Source organism: Vombatus ursinus, unplaced genomic scaffold (assembly GCF_900497805.2).
Source record: "Vombatus ursinus unplaced genomic scaffold, bare-nosed wombat genome assembly UNPS02009132.1, whole genome shotgun sequence".
NCBI classification, from domain to species: Eukaryota; Metazoa; Chordata; class Mammalia; order Diprotodontia; family Vombatidae; genus Vombatus; species Vombatus ursinus.
Window position 1 is genome coordinate 7258555 of NW_020948910.1, and position 27069 is coordinate 7285623.

A 27069-nucleotide genomic window follows, 5' to 3' on the forward strand; every position below is an offset into this window, starting at 1 on the left:
GTCCACATCCAGAGAAAGAACTATGGAGTTTGAATACAGCTTGAAGATTGCTTTTTTTTTCTTCTCTTATGTTCTGTTTCCTGTTTCTTGTGTTTCCTGATATTGGTTTTAATTCTTCCTTACAACATGAGTAATGTGAAAACATGTTTAATAGGAATGTATATGTATAGCCTATATCAGATTGTGGGCTGTCTTGGGGAGGAAGGTGGGGAGAGAGGAGGAGAAAAATTTAAATCTCAAAAGCTTATGGAAATGATTGTTGATAAATCAAAATAAATTAAGAAAAAAAGAAAAAAAAAAGAAATACTTAATAAGGAATAAAGTAGTGACCAAAAAATAAGGGGAAAAATAAATATAAAATGAGAAAGGAAAGGAAAACATGCCTAGTGATAATATATTTTAATATGATTATGTTAATACAATAAGATGAAAGAGAATGAGAAAGTGAATGACAATTAAACTGAGTGATCTACTGAAAAGAACTAGACCTTAAAAATACAGCCACATTAAAAAAAAATAAAAACTTAAAAAAAATTAGGATGCATAAGATGATTTAAAAAAAGCAGGATTTGTAGCAGAGAAAACAGAAATGGAAATTCACAATATCAAGAATGATAAACAGGAAAAATAATGAATTATAATAAAAGGAACCATGAAAAGACAACATCAATACTAAAGGAATATTCATTAAATGTCATAGATAACATAAATTCATAAAAGAAAAGTCAATTGAATTTCAAAAAGGTATAGATAGTAATAGAACAGTTTTAGGAGCCTTTAATGATTCTTTCTCAGAATTGGATAAATTTAAAGAAAGAAAGAAAGAAATATAATACATAGAACTGAACAAACTTTTAGAGATTTTAAAGTAGGAAGTTATGAAATCTTCTAAATGTGAACATAAAAAAATGTATATTTTCCCAAATTACAAAATAATTTTACAAAACTAGACCATGTGGCAAGTCATATTGGAATTATAAATGAATGTAAAAAACAGCAACATTACTGTAATTAAGATTAATGCAATAAAAGTAATAACCAAAGGGAAAACAAGCAAAAAGGCAGATACCTAAAAAGAAATTTAATAATGATATTCTGGACAAAAAGGAAAATCAAAAATCATAGAAACCATAACTATTTGAAAAAGAATAATAATAATGAGATGCCATGCCAAAATTTATGAGCTGTAGCTAAATGATTTATCAGAATTATATTTATGAAAGTAAACAAGAACAAAATTGAAAAAAAGGTACAATAGTTAGGATTTATTTGAAAACATAAAAAATAAATTTTTAAAGTGAAAATAAGCAGAAAAGAGAAAATTATAATAATTGATTTTTTTAAAATTATTTTTTAATTTTGAACTTAAATAAAAAAGGACAAAAAATTTCCATGTACACAGCACAACATGAGAAGAGGATTCAATATAAAGGCATAAATTTCCATTTCAAACATTTCTTTTTTTTAAATTCTGTAATAAATACTAGACATTGTTTTCAAAGCTACCTTGCTTTTCTGTGATTCCTTCTAACTTATCTTTTGTTCTTTGCTGTGTATTTTCTTTTTCTCTCTCCCTCCCCACAGTGCTCAAGAGAAGGCTACCATTACACACACACACACACACACACACACAAACACATGTACATATACTAATTTCAGCTTCTGTCTGTCTTTGTCTCTGTCTCTCTGTTTCTCTCTCTCTCTCTGTTTCTCTCTCTCTCTGTTTCTCTCTCTCTCTGTCTCTCTCTGTCTGTCTTTGTTTCTTGGTCTCTCTCAGTATCTCTGTGTGTGTATAGATATAGATAGATAAACAGATAGATAGATAGATATCAATTTATCTCTATCATGCCAAAAAGTCAATTCTGCCTTTAATTTTTTTTTTCCTGTAGCACACAGACAATCCTTCAATCTGCTGAGCTACCAAGAACACTGAAGTCAGTGTCTATTATATTTGAATATAACAATGATGTAACAGAAAGAAGTTAAGACTGTGTTTTCAGGCAGGAGATAAAATGTAGAATTTAAATTTGGTTTTGGCTCCTATTTCATTTAAACTAATTCAGAGACTGGCCAACATTAGCAATATTCCTGGATTCTTATAATATTGACTGAATAATTTGACAGAAAAATAGCCCCACAACAACAGAGTAACTGCCACTCATCCCTAAAAACTGATAAACTGTATGACATGACTCTTCTGAAGAAAGTGAGCTCCATAGTGTTAGTCATAGACTTTTTTAAATGATATATTTTGTTTTTAAATCTTCATTTCCTAATATACCCCCCTTCCATGACTTGGTTAGCCATTGCTTATAGCATAGAATAAGAAAGAGGAAGAAGAGAGTTGAACAAAACTTATCAAAACATCAACTGAGCTGATACTGACAGTTTATGTAGTATTCCACACTCATCTGCCTCACCTCTGAAAAGAAGGAAAGAGAGTTGTTCATCAGCATGCTTACATTTGTCAGCCTTGATACCATTCCAACAAGACACAGACATTAACAATGGCATCTTTTCTGCAGCTTCCTTCACTATTTCTCATTAAAGATTGGTAGAATGTTTTCCTTCTCAAATTTTGAGAATACTTTCAATATCATAAGCATTATTGCTTTTCAATCATTTTTATAAATTTAACATTTAAATACATCTGGATTGAAGTATCCTCCGCCCTGCCTTTATGGTAGTTGCAGATGGTTACATTCTGAATTTTAACTCATTTTGAAATTGACTTATTTAAGATTCTATTCCATGTTTTATCAATTTGATTATTATTATTTTGTAGATAATCCTTTTAAATTCTCATGTTTACTGGTATAAAGTGTTATATCATGAATTCTGATCATTCTATTTGGGATCAAAGCAGAATATATGGATGGATGGATTCATATGTATATATAGAAAGAGGGAACTCAGGCTATTTGGTTCTATCTATCCATTTATCTATAATATATTCATATATACATATATGCTTACAGTTTCTATATTGTTACAAATATATCTATATTATAACATATGTATATATATTATATGTATATACATGTTTATTTATTTGTTTACAATTTAAGGAACTGAAACACTTTTGATATATAATTGGAAAAATGGTATCAGGACCTCAGAATCGGCATTGCAAAAAACATGTTCTTTCTTTGTTGTGACTTCATCTTGTTCCTTTTATATATTTTGGTAATTTCATTTTCTTCCCTCTTCTTTTTGATCAGGTCATCTATAAAAATATCAATTTTTTTAGCATTTTTCAAAGTTAATTTTATGAATTCTGTATTCTTTTGTTTTCATTTTAGATAATAACATATCAAACATATCAAACCTATGGGATACAGCAAAGGTAGTAATTAAAGGAAAATTTGTATCTCTACATTCTTATGTTAATAACATAGAGAAAAAACAGACCAATGAATTGGGTATGAAATTAAAAAAAACTAGAAAAAGAGCAAATTAAAAATCCCCACTTAAACACCAAATTAGAAATCTTAAAAATTAAAGGTGATATTAATAAAATTGAGTGTAAGAAAACCATTGAATTAACAAATAAAACTAGGTGTTGATATTATGAAAAAAATAATAAAATAAAATAGATATACCTAAATAAAATAAATAAATAAAATAAAATAGATATACCTAAATAAAGATATACCTAAATAAAGATAATAAAAATAATAAAATAAAATAGATATACCTAAAAAGAGAGAGAGAAGAAAACCAAATCACTTGTTTTAAAAATAAGAAGAGTGAATATATATGTGTGTAGGTATATGTGTATATGTATATGTGTGTATACATGTATGTATATAAAACCATATCAATCATATGTCTGTTTATCACTTTATCAGTTCTTTCTCTGAATATAGATAATATGACCCTTCATAGGTCAATCATGGTTGATTTGAAATTAGTTGATCTTTAAATGTTTGATAGAATTCATTTGTAAATCCATCTGATCCTGATACTTTTTCTTAGGAAACTCCTAGGTTTATTTGTAAATTCAGTGGTTTTCTTACACTCCATTTTAATGTTATCTTTAATTTTATGATTTCTAATTTGGTGTTTAATTGGGGATTTTTAATTTGATCTTTTTATAGTTTTTTTTTAATTGCATACCTAATCTGTTGTTCTGTTCTTTCTCTATTTTGTTGACATAAGCATTTAGAGATATGAATTTTCCTCTTATTACTACCTTTGACTAGCTGTGTGACCCTGGGCAAGTCACCTAACCCCATTGCCTCACCAAAAAAAAAAAGTCTTTTAATTACTACCTTTGCTGTATCCCATACATTTTGATATGTTTTCTCATTATTGTCATTCTCTTGGGTGAAATGATTGTTTCTACATTTTTTTGGGAAGAGAAATATTTAAAATGAAAACAAAAGACTATAGAATTCATAAAATTAACTTTGAAAAAGCTAATAAAATTGATACTCCTATAGCTAACCTGATCAAAAAGATGAGAGAAGAAAATGAAATTACCAAAATATATAAAAGGAACAAGATGAAGTCACAACAAAGAAGAACATAATGCTTTTTACAGTGCTGATTCTGGGGTCCTGATACCATGTTTCCAATCATATCTCAAAAGTGTTTCATTTTCTTAAATTGTAAACAAATAAATAAATATGTATATATTACAAAACAGATATAATATATGTAAAATATATAAATTGTAAATATATATGTATATATATATATATAAAGTATGTGTATATGAATATATAAAATAGATAAATGGATAAATAGAACTAAATAGCCCCACTTCCCTCTTTATATATATTCATCCATGCACCTTTGATCCCAAATAGAATTATCAGAATTTATGATATGACACTTTATAGCAGTAAACATGAGAATTTAAAAAGATTATCTACAGAAAAATAAAATAATCAAATTGATAAAACATGAAATAGAGTCTTAAAGAAGCCAACTTCAAAATGAATTAAAATTCAGAATGTAACCATCTGCAAATGAACTACCATAAAGGAAGGGTGGAGGATACTTTGATCCAGATATATTTAATTGCTAAATTTATTAAAAAAATGGTTGAAAGTAATAATGCTTTTGATTTTGAAAGTATTCTCAAAATTTGAGAAGGAAAACATTCTACCAAACTTTTATGAGAAATAGTGGAGGAAGCTGCAGAAAAGACGCCATTGTTAATGTCTGTGTCTTGTTGGAATGGTATCAAGACTGACAAATGTAAGCATGCTGATGAACAACTCCTTTTCCTTCTTTTCAGGGGTGAGGCAGATGAGTGTGGAATACTACATAAACTGTTAGTATCAGCTCAGTTGATGTTTTGATAAGTTTTGTTCAACTCTCTTCTTCCTCTTTCTTATTCTATGCTATAAGCAATGGCTAACCAAGTCATGGAAGGGGGGTATATTAGGAAATGAAGATTTAAAAACAAAATATATCATTTAAAAAAGTCTATGACTAACACTATGGAACTCACTTTCTTCAGAAGAGTCATGTCATACAGTTTATCAGTTTTTAGGGATGAGTGGCAGTTACTCTGTTGTTGTGGGGCTATTTTTCTGTCAAATTATTCAGTCAATATTATAAGAATCCAGGAATATTGCTAATGTTGGCCAGTCTCTGAATTAGTTTAAATGAAATAGGAGCCAAAACCAAATTTAAATTCTACATTTTATCTCCTGCCTGAAAACACAGTCTTAACTTCTTTCTGTTACATCATTGTTATATTCAAATATAATAGACACTGACTTCAGTGTTCTTGGTAGCTCAGCAGATTGAAGGATTGTCTGTATGGTACAGGAAAAAAAAAATACAATTAAAGGCAGAATTGACTTTTTGGCATCACTTCTCGCCTTACTCCTTGTCATTATCTTGCCTGTGTGTTTCCAAATCTCAGTGTACTCCTTAAGGGGTCAGAGGTTTGTTTCGGTTCTTTATCCTTTCACTGCAATGATCTACAAAAAGATTGCCTAGTAAAACAAAATAAAGAGGCTTTCTTGGAATATGAGGAGCTGAATTTTTAGATGATTAGAAAGTTATCATGAAAAGACTTCTATTTTAACTAAATAGATTCCCCACACACACATACTGAAAGCCTCTTAGTTTCAGAGGCCAAATTGGAATAGGATACCCCTCAGGGAATGAGAACCTTTGAAAGGTTCTAAATAAAGACACAAACCTTTTGGGATGAAAACAAGGAATGTTTAAATTCTTCCTGTCATGTATATGACCCCATGAAGGTTTCATTTGGAAAAGATAGCAGTATTCACAAGCTGCTAAAAACAGTGTCTTGCCCTAGGGATCAGTAACTTTATTCCATAGATAGAATGCTTCAATCATGTGGGAGTTTCACTGGTGGAGGGTTTTGTCAATTGATACCTTCTGGGGAGTTTTGGAGCTGGGTGGCAGATATTTGGAGGAAAACATTCGGTGAAATGCAAGAATATCCATTATTAAAATTGCAATTAAAAGCATCTATTTCCTTAATTTGCAAATAGACTAATTTCTATTATCACAAACACTAGCATACTTTTTCTTCTGTTAATATATATTCTTCTGTTAACATGTATTTTCTTTTTTTAAGGTATATTCTATAGCGTCCTTTTTGATATTTGAATCAGTCCTGTTTTAACAAAGATTTGATTTTCATTCTAGATCTTATCTCCTTTCCTTCTGTTAACCCTCCTTTTCACTTTGTTCAGTTTCTCTCAAAAAGCCCTCAACTTTATTCCTGGATACCCTTTTCCCTCCCCTTCCTTGTATTGTGTGATATAGACTCTATCTCTTCATTTTTAAGAACCTTAGGTGCATATTTGAAAGACTATAATTAACTGATTTAAATTTCATATCCAAGTTACATCTTCCAAACAGTAAAGTTTTACTTTCTAGTCTTGAATTATGCATGATAGTGAATATAGGGCATATTTCAGTAAGGGCCAATCTGCTACATCCTGGGTCTAGAACTATACTTAATTTAAATGGAAACAGGAAGAAACTGAAAAAAAAAAGAAAATTTTAGGATAGAAGATTTGTCAAATTATACATTAGTTTCACAGAACCAGCAGTTTTGTTTTGTCAGTTTGCACATCATTTAGCACCCCTGGAACAAAAGAATTAAAGGAAGGCACAGGCTGAATTTTCTCCTGGCTTCCTGGGGGGAAGGGGGGGAATGGAGGATACTACCATGGCTCTTGACATTTAAATTTCTTTTATATGGATTACCAATTAAATGGTGTATATAAAATTAGGTTAAAATATTGTCAACTCATATGACCAGCCTTTTTGAAGTAGAATTTTGAGATTTAGCTATTTCAGGATCCTGAAACCTTAAAAATGCCACTAGTGGGCCTATTCATATGTATATCCATTTGTTTTGTATATAATTCTCTAGGCAATCCAATTAATTAAAAAGAAAGGTTGTAGTGTCCTCACAGTGAAGACTTATGTTAAAATATAGCCATACTTTATATATATTACATAAGGGCAAAAATTGTTTCAAGTGTTAAAATCTGTTATTATGGTAATGAAAAGGAAATAACTATTACAAAGATAAACGTAATTAATATTTATATAATACTGTCAAACCCCAATTTATTACAGTCTGTTCTAAGAAAAAGACAAACAAAATTAGGGTACGTGTGTCCATGCTTTAACTTCTCTCAAGCTGGATTGACATGCATTGCATGGGAGTTCAGTCCAAAACTGGGCACCCCTAAGGGGGCCAGTTCAGAGCTCATGGAATTTGGGGGTATAGGGTTATATACCCTTTCAACAGGAGCTCATAACAACTTAACACCATTCCAGAATACTCAAAGCATCAGTCTATTTAGGATTTATCTCCCCCCAAGCCTGAGTAGGATAAAGTCAACTCAGGTTTGGGTCAGGTTTGACCAGGATAAGAAGATTCAATGCAATCTCATTATCAGTAATGCCCTTCTGAAGCAGAAGGCTGGGGGGTGGAGCTCTGAGTCTAGAAATCATTTTTCACAACACTAAAGTAATATTCATTTAAAATAGTATATGATTTTCTTATTTTCAAAAATGTTTATCTTTTTCCCTTTGTTTTTACTACTATTCCATTGAATATACCCCCTTAATCCCAACTTGTTCATCCCTGACTGTTGAATTTCTGTCTTTAAGGCCAAGAACAAATTCTTTTGAAGCTTTACCGGATCCTCTCAGTCACTAATGCCATGTCTCCCTTTAGTTTATAATAGTCTTGTACATTCACCATTTATAATTTTTATTAAAATGTTTATACATGTTTTATATCCCCTCTTATAGGGCAAAAATGATGAGGCCATGGACTATGTAATATAACAGAAGAGTTTAATAAATATTTGATGAACTTTAGAGTTTTCAGGACAAGTTTCCAGGTCAAATCATTTCTTTTACACAGTAAAGACACTAATGTCTTAGATGACAACATCACACTAAATCTCTGCTGCATTTTGCACATCATCTCTTCTAGGTCATATTATTTCAGTTAAAAGCAAGGTCTCCAAACTCTGTTAGGCATTGTGCTGTATATGTTAAGTCTCTGGTCACTCTGCTGCTTTCTACCAACATCCTCTTAACTTCAACTCTACAAGGAAATCTGCCAGGCTCTCTGTTCAATCCTTTGAGGTTCAGCAACTAGAAGAGTTGATAATATTTTTTTAGCCACAAAAATTAAGCCATCAAATAAGCCAACAAATGTCAGCCAGAATGCTCCCATGCTGTGTGGTCTATTCTTTTTTACCATCCATGTCTGGGGATTATTCAAAGGCTATGGGCCCAGAAATTATCTAATTTAGGATTAAGAAACCCTTTTTAATGCCTGTTATATCACTTATTGGTATCTTATTCACCAACAACCCATTTGGAGGAGCCCGTCAAAAAAAAAAAAAAAGAAAAGAAAAGATAGGATCCATGTGGATGCTAAGACTAAGTATGTACAACTTAATGAATGCATGAATAATAATAAAATAAGCACTTACTATTTATCAAGCACTGTGTTAGGAACTTAGGTTAAAAAAACAAAATGAAAGTCTCTACCTTCAAGTATACACATTCTAATGTATATAGAAAACAAAACATATATGACAGTGGTGGCTAAAGAAAGCTGATTTTATATTCCAAATAATAGAGATGGTGAATAGAACAGTAAGTTAGTTGACTGACATACCCTTTAAAAAGAAAGAGATTCTATAAAGTCTATCTTCCTCCACATATTAAAATGAAGTGGCATAGAAATAAAATCCAAGTGAAAAATGGCAAGGCCATGGCCTTTATATCCCTGGTCAACTTGCCTGCTTTATTTATTCATATATGCCAAGAACAACAAAACTTGGCTTTCATGCTGTATTCTGGTCAGTGTAAAACTGTTCTTCTTTAACGATATGTAGCAAAAACACAAATTCATGGAATTAGTTTCAGTCGACAGAGATACATATACACATATGTACATACATACAAACAAAATACATACATACATGTATATATAAGTGTGTGTGTGTATATATATATATATATATTTAAATTTAACTTCATTCATTCACTCACTGAAAGGACTGTTATGTGCAAAGTACTGTGCTAGGAAGTGGAGATTTTCCTTAAAAGAAAAAAAGAAAACAATTCTTGCCCTCAAGGAACTTGCATTCTATTGAGAAGATACAAATATTACATAGAAATGGAAATGCTAAGTATATACAAAATAATGAAATTTCATTTAAAGAGACAGAAATTGTAACCGAGAGAAATCAGAAAAGTTTTCATGTTACAGTGACCATTGGAGCATAGTGAGTCAATTCTGTGACCTATGGGGTAAGTGAGCAGGTATACATGAAATTCTAGGGTGATGTCATCTGAAAGGTTATGAAATCCTTACAGCATTAAACAAAGGAAGCTTGAATATATATTGCTGCCACCCCACAATTTACCAGTGCAGTTGTGCCCTTCAGTGGGCTTATATGACTGCTTGCCACATACATATATAATATATGACAGAATATTTGTTCAAATCCAAGGCAAACCATTCAACATCACACAAGTCTATGCTCCAACTACTGATAATGAAAAGCCCAAAGTTGCTAAATTCTATGCAGACCTATAATATCTTCTAGAAATAACTCAAAAAAAGATGTCATATTCATCATAGGGGATTGGAAGGCTATAGTGGGAAATCAAAAGATAACTGGAATAACATGCAAGTTTGGCCTTGGATTGCAAAATGAAGCAGGGCAGAGACTAATAGAGTTTTGGCAACATAACTCACTGGTCATAGCAAATACCATTTTTCTACAACCCAAAAGATGCCTCTACACATGTTCATCATCAGATGGTCAATATAGAAATTTGATTGATTATATACTTTGCACCGAAAGGTGGAGAAGCTCTATACAATCAGTTAAAACAAGATTTGGGGTTGACTGTGGCTCAGATCATGAGCTTCTTATTGAAAAATTTAGACTTAAATTGAAGAAAGTAGGAAAAACTATCAGATTATATAGGTATGAACTAAATAACATCTCTTATTAATAGAAAGTGGAGGTAATGAATAAATTTAAGGGATTAGATGTGGTAGATAGAGTACCTGAAAAGGTACTCTATGCACAGAGGTTCACAATATTGTATGGGAGGCAGCAACAAAAAATGTTCCAAAGAAAAAGAACAAGAAAATAAGATGGTTATCTGATGAGGCTTTACAAATAGATGAGAAAAGCAAAAGGGAAAGGAGAAAGGGAAAGATGTACCCAAGTTAATGCAAAATTCTAGAGAATAGCAAGGGGAGATAAAAAAGGTTTCCTTAAATGATCAATGCAAGGAAATAGGAAAAAAATAGAATGGGAAAGACAAGTAATCTTTTCAAGAAAATTAGAGATATCAAGTGAATGTTTCATGTACAAATGGGCATGCTAAAAGACAAAAATAGCAGAGACTTAACAGAAGTAAAAGAGATAAAGAAGAGGTGGCAAGGATATACAGAATATACAAGAAAGATCTTAACAGTGCTGATAACACTATTCAGATAGAAGTATTTCTAGGGTAAGTCATACTCCTGCTATTATCATATTTAGTATTTTTTTGATTATTACAGAGCTGAATTTTTATATCCTTATATCCTAATAAAACTATTAAGATATAAGCTTATTTCCTGTGGAAAACTTCATTTGGGAACACTCTTGTAGTGGACAAGATAACATGCATGATACACATGTAATTTTGTTCCCACATGATTTTACTTTATTTTGCTAGATCTCTCTACTTTAAAAAAAATAACTTTTCCATTTCCTATAACTATGAACATTTGGTATGGCTACATTTATTAAAAATATTGTTCTTAAATTTTTGTGGATCAATGTTATATCCAGGAGATTGGGAATAATACTTTTTTTTGGTGATAGTACTCTTGTTCTAGTAGTTTATTTATTGAAGTCTCAAGGATAATATGAGGTCTGAATTTGTAGTACAAGAATTTGTTACATGTTAGTCATGAAAGATGGCATATTTCTGATGTACAATTTTAGCTAAGTATTCAAGAGTGCTAAATTTTCATGAACTTGAATGATGTCTCATAGTTTTTACTATTTTTTTGAAATATCTTCATTGACCAATATGTCTGGGGCTTCTTAAGGATAACCCTTCTGTAATTTCTGATGTGTATCATTTGATCCTATATTACCATCACAAATCTCTCCATTTCTACAACTTCACAAGATTCAGTTTCTTCATTGACATGCTTTTGGTTGAGTTCATCCTTATTATAATAAAGCAAAAATTTGAAGATTCACTTCCTATCTCGAGGTCAAGCATAACTAATGGGTTATGGTTACATCTGTAATAAAATTACTCGGGTAGAATTTACACCAGAAAATTTTGAGTCCCTAAACCTATTACCTCACTTCATTGTAAACAGCTGCAGGCTCTGTAAATAGAGACTAAAGCTGCAAAGGACAATCTTTATTGCACATGTGCCCACTAGGAAAAGATTTTTGATTGTGTGCCATTTTCCTTCACATGTGACTACACTAGGTCTCTGTCAGCTATGTCTTTTTAAAATAATGTTGAGAAACATAGACTCTCACAACTATTATTCTATATGTGTTTATTCATTTTCTAATATTGCTTGGGCTTTTATTAAAATACACTAGGAATGTGCCTATATAAAATAAATCATGAAAACATAAATGACAATCAAAATTATCATAATATCTGGAGCCAAGGGCTTCCCTAGGTATTTTGGTTTTCAATACAAGATAAAGGACAAATTTTCCTAAATTTCAAAAGATTCATTTATTTGTCAAGCAAAAGGCAGGTAATGGTTTATTGAAATTTATGAGAAGGTAATTATTGGATACAATAATGTCTGATAAGTCTTTTAAAGTCAATGTCCCTAGCATATATAATAGCTCATGCTCAAAAAGATATTTTTTAAACAGAATTTTGCTTGGGGAAGGGTGGGTGATCGGGGAGTTACTAAATCTCTTCTTCAAAGCTTGTTAAAAATTTGTTGACTTTAAACAGCGTTTGGCTTAAATTAGTATATTTTGATTATACAAAATTGTCCTTTTCTTATCTTTCAATGGAATGTCATGTTAAGGATTCCTCATTTCAAGAATAAATTAAAATCATCTTTTTTAAATGGCGCCTATCCTATTTTTCTTTTTAAAATTCTTTATACAAAAATGTCTTTTTGGTTTTTTTTTTGCATTACTATAAATTAAGAACAGAAAAGATGTCAGATCAGGGGTCAATATACCTCTGTATTGTGTCTCTAACAGTTAAACAACAGGGAATGGGAGGTCATAGTTACCCTCTATATTGTCAACCTCCAAAGTTTACTGTGGCCTATAAAGCACCATAACTTCCCATAACACTCTACTACTTGTCTTTCATCCAGAAATGTATGTAGGAACATCAGGGAGCTCTATCCTATCAAGGTGGTACAAGTTCTCTTAATATTTTCAGCCACATAAACACTCTCTGATTTTCCTATTCATTAAGTTACTTATTGTCTAGTAGTTTCTTTTATTTGCCCTAAAATTATGTCTTATCCTCTCCTAAGTACTATTCTGAGATTTATTAGACCTTGCTCATATACTTCATAATATCAGATACTCAATTTGCATACTCTGGGCATTTTCACAGGCAGTTCCTAGAATACTTTCTCTTCTCATCTCTGCCTCCTGGCTTCTCTGGCTTTCTTCAAGTCCCAGCTAAAGTGCCCCATTTTAGGAGGGCTTTCCCTACCCCTCTCCCTTAATTCTAGTGCAGTTGAAATTTAGAGACTCTAATTATAAATTTACTTTGTATCTTGTTTGTACATAGATTTGTACGTTTGTTGCTTTTTTTTTCTTTTATTTTTTTCATGTTTTCTCCTCCATTAGACTATAAACCCCTTCAGAGTAGGTACTCTCTTTTTCTTTCCTTTATATCCTCAGAGCTTAGCATAGGGCTTGGGACTTCTAATATGTGCTTAATAAACTCCTATTGACTAACTAATCTTTTTATTGAGTACCAGTGAGCTGGATTTCCCATTGATCAGAATTGTAATGTTAAATAATTAATTAATCAATCAGCTAAGAATTCATTAGGCCCTAACTGCAAGCTAAGCACTTTAAGCCCCAGAGATACAAACTTAAAAGCTTGGTTTCTGTCCTCAGGCCACAAAGAGCTCTGTCTCAGTTAGAAAAGGAAGAAAGGGTGGGGGGAAGGGCACCTGGGCGGGGCTAGCGCATGCGCATCGAGGTAGGAGAACACTGGGAGCCAGACCAAGCGCGATAAGCAGACTCTGCTCTGTCTCCACAGTCTCACTGCTGCTGCCCTGTTTCCAGGCCCGGACCCTGTCCCCAGGCCCGGACCCTGTCCCATTCCCAGCGCAGCCTGGACCAAAGCGGACCACCACCATGTCTAAGTCGACTAAGGCTTCAGATCGTCATAAGTCTTACGTCTTCATGTCTGTGGCCCAGAGACTGGGACAGCTGTACTTGGAGAAGCTGCTGCCGCTCGAGGAGACTTACCACTTTGAGCACTTCCACTCTCCGTCGCTCATGGAGGCTGACTTTGACAGCAAGCCCATGGTGCTTTTGATGGGCCAGTACAGCACCGGCAAGACGACCTTCATCAGTTACCTCCTCGAGCAGGAATTCCCGTGCATGCGCATTGGGCCCGAGCCCACCACTGATGGCTTCATCGTCATCATGCACGGTGAGGTTGAGAACGTGATGCCGGGCAACGTGGCTGTGGTGGACCAACGCTTCCCCTTCCGCAACCTTACCAGCTTCGGCAATGCCTTCCTCAACCGCTTTGTGTGTGTCCAGCTACCCAACGAGGTCCTGGAAAGTATCAGCATCATTGACACCCCAGGAATTCTTGCTGGCGAGAAACAGCGAGTCAGCAGAGGTTATGACTTCTCAGGAGTCCTTCAGTGGTTTGCTGAGCGAGTAGACCTCATTATCATGCTCTTTGATGCCCATAAACTAGACATCTCAGATGAGCTCTCCCAAGCAATGAGGGCCCTCAAGAACTATGAAGATAAGATGCGAGTGGTACTGAACAAGTCTGACCAGATAGGAACTCAGCAGCTGATGAGGGTCTATGGGGCCCTCATGTGGTCCCTGGGCAAGATCGTTAACACCCCTGAAGTGATGAGGGTATACATAGGGTCCTTCTGGTCCAAACCCTTCATGAATACTGAAAACAGTAGGCTCTTTGAAGCAGAAGCTATGGATCTCTTTAAGGACATTCAGAAGCTGCCCCACTATACTACTGTGAGGAAAATGAATGACCTGATCAAGCGAGCCAGGCTGGCCAGGGTCCATGGCTACATCATTGGCACCCTCAAGAAAGAGATGCCCATATTTGGTAAGGAGAGCAAAAAAAGGGAGTTGCTCAATAATTTGAGAGATATTTACCAGAAAATTGAACGAGAGTATCATATTTCACCAGGGGATTTCCCAAGCATCCCAAAGATGCAGGAACTACTTCAGACTCAGGACTTCTCCAAGTTCCAGGTCTTGAAGCCCAAGCTCTTTGAAAACCTGGAACAGATGCTGTCTAAAGATATAGCTCGATTGATGTTGATGATGAAAGAAGAAGAGGCTGCTGCTACTGTTGCTGCTGTCACTGCTGCACAGGCTGCCGCCATTGTGGAGGAGACCTCAGGGGCCCTGGTTATGCCTACCGCGACACTATGAATGGGACTTTTGCCCATGACAAGAGTAAGGGGCTAGACAAACAGAGGTAGATAGATAGAGAGAGAGATAGATAGATAGATAGATACTGTATTTCTCCCAAGTTAGAGAAGGCTACATACCCTTTCCCACTGTTTACTGCCAAAGGCCCCATATATGAGATTTTTGTGGTAATATATGAGATTTGGAGAACTGCCATCCAAGAGTACTGTGAATATACACGCTCTCCTCTCCAATTTTTTTTTTTACTTGGTATCATGTTACTTAAATTGATGTATTTTTCTGGAAGCTCCATTATTATATAGTACTAAGTATGATTTTCTAATAGGCTCAACCCCCTATAGGACCCTTATAATATGCATTTGGAAGTACTTCAAGCTGGCTGTATCATTAGCCTCTTTTTCTCATGTCAGAGTATCTCCAGTCTAAAATCTGAAAAAAAGATGATTACCTAATTTTCAATTTGTTTGAGGACAGGCCATCATTTATAAAACAAACAAGCAGATCACTTCAAACAGAGGACACTCAGAGCTAAGTGATATATTTCTTCAACTGATACCCGGCGACCTTTCAAGATGAAAGGATAATAGTCTACACAGAGAAGGGGGAGAAATCTCTGTGTGCTATTTACAGGGTTTAAAGGTCATTTGACTACAAAGAGAAAAGGTTACAATGGAGGCTGCAGAAAATACTAGACAGGCAAGCAGGGTTGTTAGTTTAGATATTCTTCTAAGTCTGATCATTCACTACTAGCCCTCCTCTTTTAACAAACCCCTCTGTTCCATAAACTAAGGATGAGTTTTGTTTATTGTCTGACTGGATCTACAGTTATATATCAGCTCTCTATCTATGGCGTCTTTAAATGTACAAGTAATTGGTCCAAACCAAGAGCCAAATGCCATTTCTAACTCATTCAACATGCTGTTGATCATATGACAAAGCTGAGAGAATATGATGGAGGTCTCATAAAACAAAGTAGGATATTATTCCCAGTCAAGTTTTGTGGCTACATGCACCTCTGTTTGCAAGCACAATTAGAGTCTTTGTTTTCCTTCTGATCCTGGGAGTCAGCTTGACTATCCCATTGACAAAACTCAAAAGAGTTTCCCACAGTCTTTCTAAAGCATCTCAACCCATATAGAGATAGCTCTGTTTTCAACATGTGGAAAAAAAAAAAAACTTTAGACAAAAATGAGGAATGTCTTCCATTTCTTGAGGGAAATTAAAATCAGTTTGTGCTTTCTTGCTTTTATTGACTATGGTGGAAAAAAAAAACCACATTAATTCTATTTCATCTGCAGTTAGCCAAATTTTAATCACTTTAGATTTTGTTAAATCTCTTGTTGTACATGCAAATAATCCTATCAGAAGTCTATACTCATAATAACTCTGGAAGGTATTATTATTATTATTATCATTATTATTATTTTATTATTATTATCATTCTCTTTTTCCAGATGGGGTAACTGAGTCAGAAAGTAAATGACTTGCCCAGGGTTGCAGAGCTAGTCAGTGTCTGATGCTGAATTTGAACTCTGGTTTTCCTATCCACTGCAACCTCTAGCATCCTCATAATGAGGAGATTGAACTAAATGGTATATAAGGTCTCTTCCTGAATCTAATTCTATGACTGATTAATTTTTATGGTTTTAGAATCTAGTATTCTAACATCTGGTTGCAGTAGGAGCTGTAATAAGTGGCATGTTAAAGCATTTTATTCAAAGTTCTATGCAAAATGCAAATGTAAATTTGTAGATGAGGGGCCTTATTCCATCTATTCAAACTCATATTACCAATAAGGAAACTTTTGGTTTGGCATGCTTATATAAAGAAAACTTGGGCAATCTAAAGCTGTTATTGTTAAACCCATTGTTGCTTCATGTTGCCACATTGTTTTTTAAATGTTTTCCTTAAAAACTATATATATTTTTAATTTAAAAATTAAATAATCCTATAGTGTTGGTAATGTGAATTTACCACTTTGTGACCAACATTATAGATTGTGCTTAATTTTGAAATTAAAAAAAAAGTCCAGGATTCTGGAAGAAAGGATTTTAAATTAATTATGCTAATGTGATACTAAAAAATAAGCTTCCAAAATAGTGGTTCATAAAACTCATAAACTAAAAACTAAATTTTTTCCCATTAACATAACATTAATATTCCCATTAACCTAGAGTTCAGACCTCAGTTTCCTCATCTTTAAAAATGGGGATAATAACCACACCTACCTGTTAGGGTTGTTATGCAGATCAGATGATAGAATATTTGTAAATTATTAGCACAGTATCTGGAATATAGTATGGGGCTATCTAAATGTCAGCTTTTTGATAATTATCTAACACAGGTGTCCATTATTATGGAATTAAAAGGCAGAGAAGGCACTTGAGATCTACCTTGATGAACAGCTCGGCCTGATGCATAGGAACATAAACAGTTTCCTTTTAATGACCAAAGGAGAAAAGGGTTGAATGATTTAATATAGAAGTATAGAAACTGAGCTGAGCTGTGACTAAAGAGAAACTAGATAACTAGGAACTAAAGAGTTCCTAGATGCTGAAAATATATTAATACAAAGATCAAAGAAATGAGAGGAAGTGTAGGGATGCTGAGTATTAGTAGCTGTAAACTATGAATGGAATATTCTTTTTAAATGTGAATGAATAAAGAGAAGGGAGATCCAGAGAGAAAATTAGATTGCACTCAATGCATATCCAAAGGAGAAGTGTAAGGTTCTTCAAAGACAGATTGGTAAAGTCTTTTAAATTTCTCTAGGCCTTTTCCTCCAAACAACTGATTCACTGAGTTTCCACCCAGATTGATATGTGGGGGTGGGGAGGAGAAAGTCTTTTTCATGTTATACTGACATGCTAAATTCTATAAATCACAACCTCGCTCATGCCCTAGCACCAAATAATGAGGATACTTAAAAGCTAGTGGGTGCCCTGTATAAAAGTTATATAGTAAAAAATGTTTGTGAGGATTTTTTAAAATTATGATAAGCTAAATTTCTTCAAGATTTTATCTAGAAAAATGCAGTAACTTGTATTCTATAAGCATAAGAGAGAACAAACTACAGGAAGTTGACTAGTGTTGGGAAATTATTTGAATACTAATGTGTAGGAATATAATACTTTATATCTATTATCTCTTTTAAGTCTTACAACATTCCTATGAGATGGGTACTACAGGTATAATGATATCCCAATTTAATAAACGAGGAAACTGAAACTGAGAGAGATTAAGTGACTTGCCTGCAAATCACAGAGCCACTGGTTATCAGAGGTAGGAGTTGAACCCAACTCTCCCTGACTCAAAGTCTATCCCTCTATCCACTATACCATGTGACCTTTCTTAGCTACATGTAAGTTCATCAGTGATGATGACATGTATCTTTTGAGCTTTTTTGAGAAGGGTTTATTCATTCTTAGCATCAATAATGGGGCAGCTAGATGGTACAGTGGATAGAGCACCAGGTCTGGAGTCAGGAAGACTCATTTTCATGAGTTCAAATCCAGCTTCAGGCATTTACTAGCTGTGTGACCCTGGGCAAGTCACTTAACCCTGTTTACTTCAGTTCCTCATCTGTATAATGAGCTGGAGAAGGAAATGACAAACCGCTCTGGTGTCTTTGTCAAAAAAACTCCAAATGGGGTCACAAACAGTTGGATATGACTGGAATGACTCAACAACAATAGCATCAATAATATATAATCTAATAATATAATATTCTAGCTTGGTTTATATTAGCTTAATCATCAAGAATAAATATCTTCAGCATGATAGTGTCTTAAGCAAACATTTTCTTTCAGAGTTTTTTACTATGATGCTCACAAAGGGGGATATATGCTATGAGAAATATAAAGAAGAAACATAAATGCACTATAGTTTGTACTTTGGTATAATCTGTACTTTACCAGTGTGCTTTAGTGAGAATAATAGATAAGGAGTTGACAACTTACTTCAGTAGATTTTTGCTACCATGAATGAATTTTTTGTTTGAGAGTTTCAGAGCACATTCAGATTTTAGGCTAGTTAAATAGATTTATTTTAGATCCTCTCAACATCATTCCTTAGAAAAAAATAAAAATACACATTTGTATACACCCATATAAATGTGTGTGTATGTGTGTGTGTGTGTGTGTGTGTGTGTGTGTGTGTGTGTAGAGACAGAAGCAGAAAGAGAAAAAAGCAAGCAGGCATATGTACAGGTACATGTTTACACATATTGATTGGACCCTCTAAGCTCTGGGATCATAAAATATATGTCGAATCTCAATGATGAACGATCAAAAGTCAGATCATCTTTGACTGATAATAACTCCACTCAGATTTTAATTTTATAAATTTCTGAATAACAGTTGTATACAGGATTTAAAAATTTGGGGAACAGGGTCCCTAGTGCCAATACATACACTGGAAAAGTGTAATAATAGCATTTATATAATGCCTTAAGGTTTACAGATATTATTTTATTCTCACAGCAACCATAGAAGGTAGGTAGTATTGTTTTCCCTATTTTATAGATGAAGAAACTGAGGCAGGCAAAGACTAAATGACTTGCCCAAGGTCACACAGTCAGAGGCTGGATTTGAATTTAGGGCTTCCTGATCTTTGACAGACAATCTCATTCCTACCAGATCCAAATCACTCACAATAGCAGGTATCAAAGTACAGGTCTTATTTTTCCTCATTATATGGCTTCTTTGCTATTTCTCTGATTCAGAGAAGTCATGTGGGTGATCCTCTTCTTCCCACCCTTTCCCACGCTAAGGGGCATGCTTGGGAGGAGCTCTCCTTGGCTTCTGTATAAGGTAAAATTGACAAAGTCTGTAATTTGTTATACTGATGAATAAAAATCCTTTCTCTGACTGAAAGCCTAGATTATGGCATCACACTTCCTAGGGAATCAACACCTCAGTTTCCCTATCAGGAGATGAAGGTTCAGGAATGTTGTCAATCACTCTCATTTAGAAGCCATTTGTGTTAGCACATAGGATCAGGGTATGAGAACTTGAGTTTTAAGGGAACTCATAAATCACCTCATCCAACCTCCTCATATAAAAGATGAGGAAACTGAGTCCCAGAGATGCTAAATGGTCTCCCCAAAGTTACACAGGTGTTAAACTTCAGAGGCAGGACCTGGGTTCAAGTTTTCTGACTCTAGAGTCAGCATTTTTTGTTCTATAACAGTGCAGAATTAGTAATCCTCAGAGCTACATTTGTAATTTGCTATTCTAATATTTATTAACATGAAATGATTGAAATCCTATTTCTTCCAGACTGCTTGCCAATTTTCCCAAAAGTCTTTAATCAGATAGTGAGTGAGCCCTTATCCGAGTTGATAAAATTTTCTGGTTTTGGAACACTAACTTACTAGATTTGTTTGCTTCTGTATGTTCTTACTAATTATTCTTACTGATCGATCTCTCTATGTTTAACCAGATCTCCACCTTACATCTTATACCAAGATAAGTTCCACATGGATAGATGATCTAGATATAAAAGGTCACATGATAAAAAAAATAATGAAACATGGAGTAGTTCTATGAATACAAGAAAAGTTCATGACTAAACAAAGGATGGAGAGGAATCCAGAAGATAAAATGGATAATTTTGATATGAAAAAAAGATCTGAGGAAATATATTATTTGAAAGAGATATGGAAAGACTTGTGTGTACTGATGCAAAGTGAAGTAAGCAGAACCAGAAGAAAAATTGATATTCTAACATCAATATTATAAAAATTAACAATTTTGAAGACTTTCATAAATTGAAGAAGAATGAGATGAGCAGAACTAGAAGAGTAGCTTATAGAATAACAACACTATAAAGAAAGACAACTTTGAAAGCTATAAAATCTCTCATCAATTTAATGACCATCCATGATTCCAGAGGATTGATGACAAAGCATGCTATCTACTTCCTGACAGGTGATGGATTTCAGGGTACCAAATGATATATATATATATATATATATATATGTATATGAATGTCTTGGCTACAGCAAAATTATTATTTTTTGCTTGGCTATGCATGTTTGTTATGAAGAATTTATTTTTTGTTTGTTTTCCAGTAGAGTAAAGGTTGCAGGGAGAGATTATAGATTTCTGTTAGTTAATTGAAAAAAAAATAAAACTTAAAAAAATAAATAAAACATGAAATAGTTGTTGACAAAAATAATAGTTTCAGAAATTTCCTCTTTCCTAGCTGTTGGCCAATATGATTATTTGTTAAGCTTTGGATTCAGTAAATAAATAACCTTGATACTATAATTCCTGTGAGTAGGCCTTATAACTTTCAATGGTCCTGCTATATAATATATTCTAAATTTCTATCCATCAGTAAATGCTACACACCCTATTTGTAAAACTAGAAATTCAAGAAAATTATAGAATGACTGAATCATAGAACAATTAAATATTAGGTCTGGGAAAGATATCCAAAAATTTTATTAGAAAATGGGACAGATTAGGAAACTAAGGCTTAGAACGGTTGTAAGGCTAATAGCTCATGGAGAAAATTGAAGTCTCTTCAAATTCCCAGATGCCAATTTCCTTTTAACTTGAAGGATGAAATACTGCACAGAATAAACTTCTCAATGGAAATTGACATGTGGAAACATTTTTCAACCAATTGTCAAATTTTTCACTTATGAAATGTTAATGACTAACTTGACCTCATTTTTGAACTTTCACGGAGAATAGGTATGACATGCCCCTGTCCTATTTGAAACCTCTGCTCAAAACTTACTTCCTACATTAAAGCAAGACAAAATAACGAACCAAATTCTTCCAACTTCAATCATCCCAAGATTTCCCACTTTCTTCTCTTGTGTAATGGAAAGAGAGTATACTAGAGGTCTGGATTTGGATCCTGGCTTTTACACTGGCATTACAACATTGTACAAGGCGTTTTACTTTTCTGCGTTTCAATGTTCTCATCTTTAAAATGGGGATAATATACTACCTACCTAGTTCCTCATGCAGTTCCCCTCCTTTTTTTCTTTTTGATTCAGATCTGTAATTTTTTTCAGTGTGCAAAGTTCCCTATGTGGAAACTCCCTGCACTGATGAAAATAAATTCTGTAATTTATGGCTTTAGAGATTTTCTGGTAGAACTAAGAGAAAAAGTGATCAGAGTCTCTTGAGCAAAGGTTCATACAACTTATATATAGCTAAGGCAGGACTTCACCTTAGGTCTTCCTGACTCAAATGCCTGCCCTCTATCCACTATGCTATTGTTTTTTTTTTTTATTAGTTTCTCCTCTGTTAATATTATCAACTAGAATTCAAGAGAAAACAGCGAATATAGTAAAATGAAGGTCCTTAATCAGAGCAGGTGAGCAGCTTGGGGTACCACACTGCAAGTAGTGGGGTACCCAAGAAGAGGGTTGGGAACTGAGTTTGTATAAGGTCCTAAGGAATGTCGAAGTTGCAGGTGGGAGGGATTAGGCAGAAAAAACTGAAGCGCTCACCTCTTTCCCGCTCTAGCCATTTCTACTTCTCTGCCAGCTACTCAGGCCTTGCCTTCCAAAAATGACGAGAGAATTCCATACCAATGGCCTTGGGGTCTGTGCTGATGTGTTTTTCATGGCAATTATGTTCCAGGAACAACTTAATTCAATCTTTTTTCCTCAGTCAAGTTTATCTTTTTTTTTTTTCTTTCCATTGCCCTCCCCTTGATAATTCTTTTTAAAACTAGAAAGGGAGTCCTACTCCTCACCTCAGTATCTGTGCAATAGGTATCAAATGTTGCTGTCTCCTAAGCAACCTTTCTTGAAGGTAAGAAAGCCATTTTCTTCACTCAGCCTCAAACATATTGGTGCTTTTAGGCAGCTGTGGCAGAGTGAATAGCGTGCTGGATGGGTAGGTAAACATATTTAAATTCAAATACTGCTTCAGACACTTACCTGGCCCTCAGTTCCTGGACACATCACTCAACCACTGTTTGCCTCAGTTTCTTCATCTGTTAAACGGGCACAATAATCACACCTACATGCCAGAGTTGTGAGTCTAAAACAAGATAGTTGTAAAGTGCTTAAAATAAGTGCTTAAGTACTACATTCTTGAAGTACTATATAAATGCTATTATGTAGCTATTATTATTCTCAGTGTCCTCAGCATAAATTTGTATTATCCACTTTCCAATCTAAAATTATTTCAATTTTTGGAATAGGAGGCTTGAGATCTTTAGCTTTCTCATTCCCTCCTCTTGAGTCATTATCTTGATTCCATGAATCTGTTAGCAGTACCTCTGAGGCACTTTTTAATCTGCCAGAGTATCTCCTGTGATTTTTACCAACCCTTTAGGAAGATGCTTAACCACCAATCTCTTTGTAATTATTTGAAGGAGCTGAGAATATCTTATCTATGCCAAGAATAGGGAATATGGTAGAAATGCAATACTGAAATTTTTCAGTTAATTTTGGATCTATTGGATGGAAACTGTTATATTTAATTAGGATGTATTGATTTACTGTATATTAAACCAAAAAAAAAAAGTTCAAGTTCTCCAGAACCACACCACTGTAGGTTAGTTATATCAAATTCTCATTGCCAAATAATTTATCTCTCCATTCATTTAATTATTAAATATGAGCAGGGATGGGATTCTAACCTGAAATAATTAATAGATGTGGTGCCATGTAAAAAGCATTTCTAGTCAGTGCTTTCATATTAACTAGAAATTTCATTTCCCTTTTAAGGTGAGGGAGAGGGGACCTCCACTAAATATAATTTGGTAGCTTACTGTAATGAAATATAAATTTTAAAACTGTATTGTATTCCCAGATGTGATACCTAAAATGGTGATCATTGGCATTCACCCTTAGGAAGAAAACTTGAAAAGCTGTTTTGATCACTAAGACTTGTTTGCATTGCCACAGGTAATCAGATAAGTGCTGTCACATGGCAGGAAGCATAAAGCAAGTGGTCTAGTGTAAGGTTACACACAGTCAGGCAGTAACCCTCCATCCAAGTGAACAGTTAATTGGACACCTATCAAAAATCCCTTTGAAAAGTGGCAGTTCCATTAACTATTGAATCAATAAAAACACCATGGGCCTAATTTGTTTTTATTACTGCACAAAGGAAAATCAAGGAAACATTTTAAACCTGCTGGCATTCAGTGTGGAATGCAGATCCTTTTCTACTCCTGTAGCCTCTTTGATTTGTGAATTATATTACTTTGGTGCTGTTCAGGGAGGTTCATTAATTTTCCTGATTCTGCCTATTTCCTTTGGAAGATTAAAAATGTTTACCTCCACATTGAATTGAGAGGTAATGTGATATTTCAGAAGGAGTAGAAAACATGGAGTCTGAAGATTTGAGTTTGAGTCTTAGTCCTGTCACTTACTAGCAGTTTGTTGTGGAAGAAGGGACTTGACCTCTCTGGGCTCCACCTTCCTCAACATTCCCTTCTAGCTAACTATTTTCTCTTTACTCTTAGTCATGTTTTTAATTTAGTTATCTTTACCTTTCCATAGATTGTCTGTCCAAGGCTGCCCTCTAGAATCTTTTTCTTGATCTATTAACTATGAGATTTGGTAGTTTAAGACTCAAGGAAATCTTTACTATGTAACCTACAATTTATGGAATAATACTGTGATGATGGTCTGGAAAAATACCTCCAACTAATTTTTTTGACTGATTGACTTCATCTCTGGGTTTCAGAACTTGGTGCCAAGAACTAGTTCTTGGATTTGGCTACATGGCCTGTTCCCTGAAAACTGTTCAATTTCTCTTCTCTTCTGCCCTGTGTCATTCTTTATTTTATTAAAAAATAAAGTTATTTGTTTTTATATTAGTCCTTACTGTATATATTTATCTCTTTTTGCCCACACACCCTATGATTACAAACTTCCTTTTCACAAAAAGATAAAATTAAATAAACCTGTTACACAAAAATTAAAAAAAAAAAGTAATGATGTCTGACCATATTTTCAATGTTCTGTGCTAGGAAACTTCTGTCTTCCTTCTGAAGAAGAAAACATTTCATTATTTTTTCCCCAATGTAAGACTTTAGTTGATTTCCAAGTTATTTGGAACTTGGCTTCCTTTTAATGATCTTTTCATTTACATTGTGCATATTGATCTTCTAATTTTGTCTATTTCGCTGTGTATCACTTCATAAAAATCTTTTAATGTTTCTCTAAATTCCTCATATTCATTATTTCTTAGTGCACAGTAATATTCAACCATGCAATATACCAATATCTATCAAGAATGAATGGATCAAGTGAAGAGTGGATTTTTTGAGTATGTAGAAGAAATAGATATGTTTGTGGGCAATAGCAAAGCTTTCAATAGATGGAGAGAGATGGGAAATTAAAGAAAGAGAGTATAGATGACATAGGGGATAGTTTGCTAGGGAATATGGGATGGAATGGGATTACTTGTGCATGTAGAAGGGTTAGCTTTGGAGAGTAGAAAGGATTATCAAAGGAGACAAGGACCAGGAAGGGTTTCATGTAGTACTGCTGAAGGTAGTACTTTGAAGGAAACTTGATATTATCAAGAGAATACCTTATGATAATTTATTTCACTTTACTCTCCCATTCCCCTACCCCAATGTCATGTTATAAGCCAAAATACTATGAAATAGAGGCCAGGGTATAGCTGTGAAGCCCAAAGAGGAGACCTTTGGTCAAGGATCAATCAGGAGACTTTTGAACCTTCATGTAACCTCCTATTTTTACTATTTTTATATGGGAGTCACCTAGAAACAGTTTTAGTAAAAATATCATTTATCTGAATCCCCAGGATCCAGATGATCCATTATACCAGATGTAGAAATGCCAGAGATTCTAAGAGATAGAGGTGAGGAGGGAGTGCGGTCTAGGGGCAATATGTGCAAAAGCATGGAGATGAGAGGTGAGAGTGTATATGTATGTGTATAATATGTCTATCCATATACATATATATACATATATGTATGTATGTGTATGTGTATGTAGTGGTAGTAGGGAGGTGAACAAAGTACTGCTGATTAATTTATGCCTACCAACCCTTTTAATGAAATTATAAGAATGTTAATAAATTTTAACTGAATTTTAACTGATGTTAACATTTACAGTAAAGTATAGAGATGTTGTCTCTTCGGACACTGAGTAATTCAGTCAATAAACTTCATTTAATAAATATTTAAGAACCTACTGTGTGCTAGGTACTATGCTAGGGTTACAAAAAGAGGCAAAAGATAGTCCCTCACTTCAAGAAGCTCATAATCTAAGAGAGGGACAACAAGCAAATAAACATGAATAAATTATATACAGGAAATGATTAACAAAGGAAAGATAATAGAAATAAGAGAGATTGGAAAAAGCTTCCTGTAGAAGGTGGGATTTTAATTGGTACTGAAAGGAAGCTAGAGAAGTCAGTAAGTGGAGATGAAGAAGAAGAGCATTCCATGCATGGGATGCATGGCGAGAGAAAATCCCTGGAGCCAAGAGATGGAGTGTCTAATTTGTTGAAGAGCAAAGAATCCAGTATCACTGGATTGAAAAGTACATAGCATGGATACGGTTTGGGAAGACTGGAAAGATAAGGAGGGGCTAGGTTATGAAGGGCTTTGAATGCCAAACAGAGAATTTTGTATTTGATCTTGAAGGTGATAGGAAGCCAATGGAGTTGAATAGTGGAATGACATGATCAGATCTTCACTTTAGAAAAATCATATTGGTTGTTGAATGAAAGATGGATTGTAGCAAGGAGAATATTCAGGCAAGCAGACCCTCCAACAAACTATTGCAATAGTCTGAACATGACGTAGTAACAGTATCAAAGAGAAAAGAGGTGTATTAGTGAGATGTTGCCAATGTGAAATCAGTAGGCCTGAGAGATAGAGAGGCATGACAAAATCGAATAGCAGCAGCTAAGACCCAATTGTTTATAAAATAAATTTGTGG

At 34.0% G+C, this 27069-nt stretch overlaps 1 pseudogene; it reads left to right on the plus strand.

The window, feature by feature from the left end:
• Positions 1–13704: 13704 nt before the first annotated feature.
• On the plus strand, positions 13705–15164 carry LOC114034839 (annotated as a pseudogene).
• The last annotated feature ends 11905 nt before the right edge of the window (positions 15165–27069 follow it).